A 7,922-nucleotide genomic window follows, 5' to 3' on the forward strand; every position below is an offset into this window, starting at 1 on the left:
AACAATCCCAGCTGAAGCCATTCTAGACCAACCAATCCCCAACTGACCCATCAACTGACCAGCCAAGATGATCTGAGCCTGGCCCTGAATAGTAGATACTCCCAGCTTACCCATAGGCTCATGAGAAAAAAATGAATAATTGTTTTAAATCACTTAGTTTTTTGAGGGGAAAAGGAGAGGGAGGTCATGTAGTAATCGCTCATACAAATATGCTGCCATTTGCGTAAAATTTCAGAAAAAAAAGAATATATAGATGGATTTGTTTACATATGCAAACTTTCTCCATAAGGATGCATAAGAAACTGAAAACACAATTGCTCTGGAGGAAAGGAGCTATGGCAGCTAGGGGATGAAAGTGGGAGGCAGACGTTTTGCACCTTTTGAATTCTGAAGCACATTAATGTACTGCCAATGGATGAATGAATAAAACCTGTTCCTTTTTAGTCAAATATTTTCAGAACCCCCAAATCATTCCTGGCCGGGGTTCGGGATCGGGGGGAAGGGAACTCTCAAACCCTATTGACGAGATTGTAAATTGGTACAATCTTGATGGGGTGGTGGTATGGCTTTAAGCAATGCCTTATAAGAATATGTAAATATATATGCAATGTACACACTATCTCTGTTAGAACCTGCCAGAAGCTGGTAACACTGGTTGCTTCTGAGAAAGGATCTGATGGGACTGGAGGTCAAGGGTAAGAGGAAAACTGACTTTTCCCTATATGTCCTTTTTATTTGCTATTTGATTTTTTTACACTGAACTTGTCTTACCTTTCCAAAAAGAAAATAATAAAATGCACATGTCCTCTGACCCAGCAATTTATCACTTCTAAGAATCTCTCCTGAAGAAATACATACAGAAGCGGACAAATTTAAATGAATAACAACATTTACTTGTGTATACTAATAAATTATAAAGAACCTCAATGATCATCATTTGAGGGTTAAATTATGGAATGTTCATACAATTGCTAAAAATGAACCCAAACACCGTCACCTATCTCAGTGCAGAGCATTCGAGAACTTTTGAAGCGCCCTCTAATGCCCACTTCCAGGCATTCACTCTATGAATGATCACAAACGCAATCAACCCAAGTAACCACCACCCAGGTCCACAGAGAACATTCCAGAACTCTTGAGGTGCCCCACAATACCTACTTCCAGTCATTCACTCTTTGAATGCTGACAAAGGGAACCTAAGCAAACATCAGTCAGGTCACATAGAACATTCCAGAACTGTTGAGGCACCCCCAAATGACCACTTCCAGTCATTCACTCTATGAATGATCACAAACTGAATCAACCCAAGTAACAATCGCCCAGGTCCATAGAGAACATTCCAGAACTCTTGAGTTGCTCCCTGCTGCTCACTTTCAGCCATTTACTCTCCAGGAATTATCACAAATGAATAAACCCATGTAACCATCACCCAGGTCACAGAGAACATTCCCCCAGAAGATCTAGTTTGTGATAATTCATCAACCTGTATACTTTTTGTATATACATTACATTTCAATAAAAATTTTAAAATATGCATGTGCATCTATTACAAATATGTTCGCCTATGTATAGAAAAAGATAACTAGGGCCAGGCACGGTGGCTCACACCTGTAATCCCAGCACTTTGGACTTTGGGAGGCCAAGGCGGGTGGATCACGAGGTCAGGAGTTCAAGAGCAGCCTGGCCAACATGGTGAAACCCTGTCTGTACTAAAAATACAAAAATTAGCTGGGCGCAGTGGCAGGCGCCTGTAATCCCAGCTACTCGGAAAGCATGAGAATCACTTGAACCTGGGCAGAAGAGGTTGTGGTGAGCCGAGATCATGCCACTGCACTCCAGCCTGGGTGACAGAATGAGGCTTTATCTCAAAAAAAAAAAAAAAAAAAAGAAAAGAAAAAGATAATTTCGTACACAAATCAAACTATTACATTATAGATGAAAACGCTGAAGGGGGAGTATTTTTTTACTTTGCATACTTCTATGAGGTTTCCACTTTTTGTAACAAGCTTTTCTCCTCCATAATTCAAAAATAAATAAAAATGAATAAAGATGAAAAACAATAACAGAAATTAAACCACTGCTATGAGATGTTAATTTTGTCTCTAAGGTAGAAATATACATGGGCAGGATTACAAATCCTAGAATTCTTAACCCCTCACCTACAACAGCCACAGCCTCTCTTCCCCTCTTCCTCCCCACATCCCACAGGTCTCCGAGGGAGATGGATGCTTACAGGGCAGATTCAAAGAAACACTTCACCAGCTAGGGCTTTCACCCCAGACTACTTCAGTAGTCATCAGGGGAACTAGACTAAAAATTCCTCTTGCCCAAAGAAGGCAGGCCTCAGTGATCCAGACTAGAAGCTCCTTTCTCTGAGGGCTGCATGCTGACATTAGCTCTGGAGTTCTAATGACTTTTTTAGTCAGAAAAGACAGGTAAGCAAACCAGGCCTGAAGTGCTCTTTAGCCCCACTTTACCTCAGCCCCACTCATGTTCCCCCTAGAAGCTAAAGGAGAGAGGTTCCTGACCTGTCTTACCACACCTCACAGGAGAAGAAAAGTGCAGAATAGGCTGGGCACGATAGCTCACGCCCGTAATCCCAGCACTTTGGGTGGCCGAGGCAGGCGAATCACCTGAGGTCAGGAGTTCGAGACCAGCCTGGCCAACATGGTGAAACCCCATCTCTACTAAAAATACAAAAATTAGCCAGGCGTCGTGGCGGGTGCTTGTAATCCCACCTACTCAGGAGGCTGAGGCAGGAGAATTGCTTGAACCCGGGAGGCGGAGGTTGCAGTGAGCCGAGACGGCGCCACTGCACTCCAGCCTGGGCAACAAGAAAGAAACTCCGGAAAAAAAAAAAAAAAAAAAAGAAAGAAAGAAAGAAAGAAAGAGAAAAGGGAAAGGAAAAGCGCAGAATCCCAAAAAAGAGGAAATCTAAAAAGAACCCGGCAAGAGCATTCCACACAGATTCCACAGCTTCTAACTTCTTCATACAGACAGTTCCACACACCACTGTGACCCAATACTTTCCTGGATCGAAGTAATTACGTATATTTTAAGATTTGGGCCATATCTGGCTATGGATCATTCATACTATCATTTACTCAAGATGTATTTAAATTAAGTCACTTTTCCTTTACTATACGACTTGCCAAGTTTGCTGTAATAAAAAGCTTCCTATCACTATGATAAATGGAACATCAGTATCACATGCCACAAACATAAGGTACATATTAGGTATATATTAATAAAGATTACCAAAGGGTGGCACTCCTTGACAGACTCCTCGTGTAAGTTTTCCTCGGGAATGTCTGGAAGACAAGAAGCTTCACCCTCCTCCTAGAGGTGAGAGTGTGTGGTTAACACTTCCCCGGAGATTTACTTTCAGCTTCTCCTATAGGTTCATTCCCTAGTGATTTTCTTTCAGCTTCTCCTATAGGTTAGCACTCCCTGTGGTTTTCTTTCAGCTCCCTCTATAGGTGAGAGTGACTTTCTTTTACTCCCTCTATAGGTTAGAGCGTGGGGTTACCTTGTTCAACAAAATTTTATTGAGTGACTATTCTATTTCAGATAGGATAACGTGGGGTTACTTAGTTTAACAAAATTTTATTGAGTGACTGTTCTATTTCAGATAGGATAGCGTGGGGTTACTTAGTTCAACAAAATTTTATTGAGTGTTCTATTTCAGATAGGATAGTGAGGGGTTACTTAGTTCAACAAAATTTTATTAAGTGACTATTCTATTTCAGATAGGATGCTAGCTGCTGAGGATACAGAAGGAGAAAATGGGAGAGTTTGTATTATGATTGAGCCAGGGTTGGGAAAGAAAAGAAGGGAAAAAAGGAAGTCGGCAGATGGACATAGACTATAACATACACTCCTTGTCTCCATCTCCTAAGATTTGGGCCATATCTGGTTATGGATCATTCATACTATCATTTACTCAAGATGTGTTTAAATTAAGTCACCTGTCCTTTACTATACAACTTGCCAAGTTTACTGTAATAAAAAGCTTCCTATCACTATGATAAATGGAACATCAGTATCATATGCCACAAACAGAAGGCTTGTTTAAGCCACTGCAATTCAACTTTGGCTCCTTCAACCTCTAACAGTACACTAACGAGAGCCTCCAGAGGACCTTCTAATTTTAAGATCCAATGGGAAAATTTCAGTCCTCATTTCAATCGACCCTGTAGACCACCACTCTCTCCTTATGGTTCACTAGGCCGTCCCTTCTTACCTTCAGTCGGCCTCTTTTTTCTTTTTTTATTGAGACGGAGTCTTGCTCTGTCGCCAGACTGGAGTGCAGTGGCGCAATCTCGGCTCACTGCAAGCTCCGCCTCCCGGGTTCAAGCAATTCTCCTGCCTCAGCCTCCCGAGTAGCTGGGACTACAGGTGCGCACCACCACGCTTGGCTAATTTTTGTATTTTTAGTAGAGACAGGGTTTCACCATGTTGGCCAGGATGGTCTCGATCTCTTGACCTCATGATCTGTCAGCCTTTTAAATGCTGATGCTTGTCAGGATTTTGTCCCTAACCTTCTTGTCTGGATGATCTTCCTGTTTACATCTACAGCTATAGCTTCCACCTACATAAGCTAAAGACTCCCAAATCCCCAAAGAACAAATGAGGTCTGTTTTCCTCTCCAGCCGCATCTCCTATATTAGCAAATTACTAGCATTTCTGTAACGGTGCTTTAGTCTCTTCTCACCTGTATCTTGTTTCCCTCTACCTAACTCCTTGACTCATGCCAAGTTTGTTCTTCAAGATTCAGCCTTAGTGTTCCCTCTTCTGGGAAGCATGGGGGGAGGGGGCTGTTCTCCCTTGATGCTCTCCAATACACTCTATCAGTGCACTTCCAGTAATCAGCGTACCTGGCTATTCTGCTCTACTGATCTCCTTGAAGCCATGCTTTTTTTTTTTTTTTTTTTTTTTTTTGAGACAGAGTCTCACTCTGTTGCCCAGGCTGGAGTGCAGTGGCACGATCTTGGCTCACTGCAACCTCCGCCTCCCAGGTTCAAGCAATTCTCCTGCCTCAGCCTCCTTAGTAGCTGGGATTACAGGGGCATGCCACCACACCCACCTAATTTTCATATTTTTAGTAGCGACAGGTTTCACCATGTTGGCCAGGCTGGTCTCAAACTCCTGACCTCAGGTGATCCACCTACCTTGGCCTCCCAAAGTGCTGGGATTACAGGCATGAGACACCATGCCCGGCCAAAGGCATGAAATTAATCTGCATTTACAGTTCACAGCACAGGGCTCAATAAATATTTATTAAATTGATGAATGTAAGAAATTTCCAAGCTGTGAACAGTCAAGCACAGAAGATAAGGAGCTTGTGGTGGTTGGGGTGGGTGTGAACCAGGGATATTTAAAACTTGAGGACTTAGATCCTCTTTCCTTCCTTCCATCCAGGCAGCCAGGACTGGCAGGCCATCAGGGTCAGAGCCAAGGAGATGGATGGGGCTGAGGAGGCAGGCCGGGTAGCCAGCTGGCAGGGTAGGAAATTGGTTACACACAGGAGAAAGGAGTAATTACACTGAGATAAACACTGGAATGAACCCTGTGGTACCGAATTGGAATCAGAGGTATAGTTTGAACTCATTATATTTAATAAACAAATATAGATGTGTATATACATTTACATGGTGTATATATACACATACATGTGTTTTTCTCTGTGCTCTGAGGCCTTTAAACAATGATGCCCCAATAGCAATGATATACCTAGTTCCCCACCTTGGTTTTTAAACATTGTTCTCTATTAAAACGAATCAAGGGGCTCCTTAGAGAAATGGCTGATCCCAGGGGCTGGGGCAAGGAAAGTATGAATCTGGGACATCTTGAGCCAGAAAAGTAAAAAACTGCTCAGAAACTGACAGGGATTTGTCCAAAGGACACAGGGACGAGTTGGAGGGGCCCTCATTTTCCAAATCTGAGGCAACTTGAATATCAAAACAATCATGGTAATGAATTAAAACTCACTAACTAAAACAGGAGTCCATGAGTCCACACTGATGCAAAGCGGTGGAGGAGAGTGTGTTCTCCTTTACAGTAGAATGTCAACTAATAAATTAATGATGGAATTAGAGCCAGCATTAGGTAGCCATCATGATACTATCAGGCAGCCATCATAATACCATCAGACAAGAAAGATCAATGAATGCTAAAACTAGGGGGTCAAAGTTTAATGAGGAAACAGGATATTTATAGTCTCAAAGTATCTCCACAGAAAATACATTAATTTCAATGGGAAAAAGACAGTAGACACCACCTTATCCAAGGGATCAAGGTTATCATCACTAGTAACAGGACAAAGTAACACCATGTGCCTCCTCCAGAAGAAATAGGGATCTCTCCCCTACTGAAGTAGTTTGAATAAAATCTGTGTTGCTAACTATGTCTGGTATTGTTCCTCTTTGACAAGGGCAAGAAGATATATCTCAGAAACAGAATGAAAAGTCATGCTGAAGAATTATATGCAAGGAATGAAAGTAAGCAACAAGTCAAGGTTAACTCCTGGGTTCTTGGCTTGAGTAGCTGGGTGGGTGAGGGTGTCAGTTACTAAGATAAGAAAGTCTCCTCCTCCAGAAGAAAAAAAAAAGATTTTTTTCCCTTTTGCCAAAAACGGCATTATCACAACTATAGGCAAAAACTGAATGGGTCTGCAGATTAGAGGCAGTTTAAAAAAATCTTTTTATTTAAAAAAAATATAGATACAGGGTCTTGCTATGTTGCCCAGGCTGGTCTCAAACTCCTGGACTTAAGCGATCTTCTCACCTCTGCCTCCCAAAATGCTGGGAGTCACTATGCTCAGCTAATAGATGGCAGTTTTGTGTCAGTTAATTTTCTGATTTTGATACTTGTAATGTGGTTATGTAGAATGGTCTTTCTTTAAGAAATTTACGCTGAAGCATGTAAGGGCAATGGGGCATCATATGATTCAGGAAAAAAATGTGTATGTGCATATATATATATATATGTATATACATCCCCCCCACACAGAGAGACACAGGGAGAGACAGAATGATAGTGCATATATAGGAGAGACAGACAAAGCAAATGTGGTTAAATGTTAACAATTAAGGAACCTGGGTGAAGGATATATAGGAGTTATTTGAGCTACTCTTGCAACTTTTTTGTAAGTCTGAAATTATTTCAAATTTCAAAATGTCAAGTTTTTTTTTTGTTTGTTTGTTTTTTTTTAAGACAGTCTCGCTCTGTCACCCAGGCTAGAGTGCAGTGGTGCTATCTCAGCTCACTGCAACCTCTGCCTCCCAGGTTCAAGCGTCAGCCTCCCAAGTAGCTGGGATTACAGGTGCACGACACCACATCCAGCTAATTTTTGTAATTTTAGTAGAAACAGGGTTTTGCCATGTTGCCCAGGCCGGTCTCAAACTCCTGGCCTCAAGCAATCCACCCACCTTGGCCTTCCAAAGTGCTGGGATTACAGGCGCGAGCCACCACGCCCAGCCCAAAATGTATTTTAAAATAAAGCAGCTCATGTTATTTCTAAAAAACTGAAGATAGGGCCAGGCTACACTGTAGCTCACGCCTGTAATCCCAGCACTTTGGGAGGCTGAGGCAGGTAGATCACCTGAGGTCAGGAGTTTGAGACCAGCCTGGCCAACATGATGAAACTCCATCTCTACTAAAAAATACAAAAATTAGCCAAGCATGGTGGTGGGCGCCTGTAGTCCCAGCTACTCAGGAGGCTGAGGCAGGAAGAATTGCTTGAATCCGGGAGGCAGAGGTTGCAGTGGGCAGAGATTGTGCCACTGCACTCCAGCCTGGTCAACAAGAGCAAAACTTTGCCTCAAAAAAAAAAAAAAAAAAAGAAACTGAAGATAAACTTAATAATCTGAATCATACATAAAATGCTTTTTGCCTGTTTTTTGTTTTTTTAAGATGGAGTC

The 7,922-nt window shown here is 42.1% G+C and overlaps 1 protein-coding gene across 2 annotated transcripts in view; it reads right to left on the bottom strand.

The window, feature by feature from the left end:
• Nucleotides 1-3,358, bottom strand: part of PLAC1 (placenta enriched 1) — a 196,070-nt gene extending 192,712 nt beyond the window's left edge. For both annotated transcript variants that reach the window (XM_054471931.2, XM_063660247.1), the window contains exon 1: nt 3,259-3,358. The gene's annotated coding sequence lies outside the window, so the exon portion shown is untranslated. The remainder of the gene's footprint in view (nt 1-3,258) is intronic.
• Nucleotides 3,359-7,922: the final 4,564 nt, after the last annotated feature.

This window comes from Pongo pygmaeus, chromosome X, assembly GCF_028885625.2.
Source record: "Pongo pygmaeus isolate AG05252 chromosome X, NHGRI_mPonPyg2-v2.0_pri, whole genome shotgun sequence".
Lineage (NCBI taxonomy): Eukaryota > Metazoa > Chordata > Mammalia > Primates > Hominidae > Pongo > Pongo pygmaeus.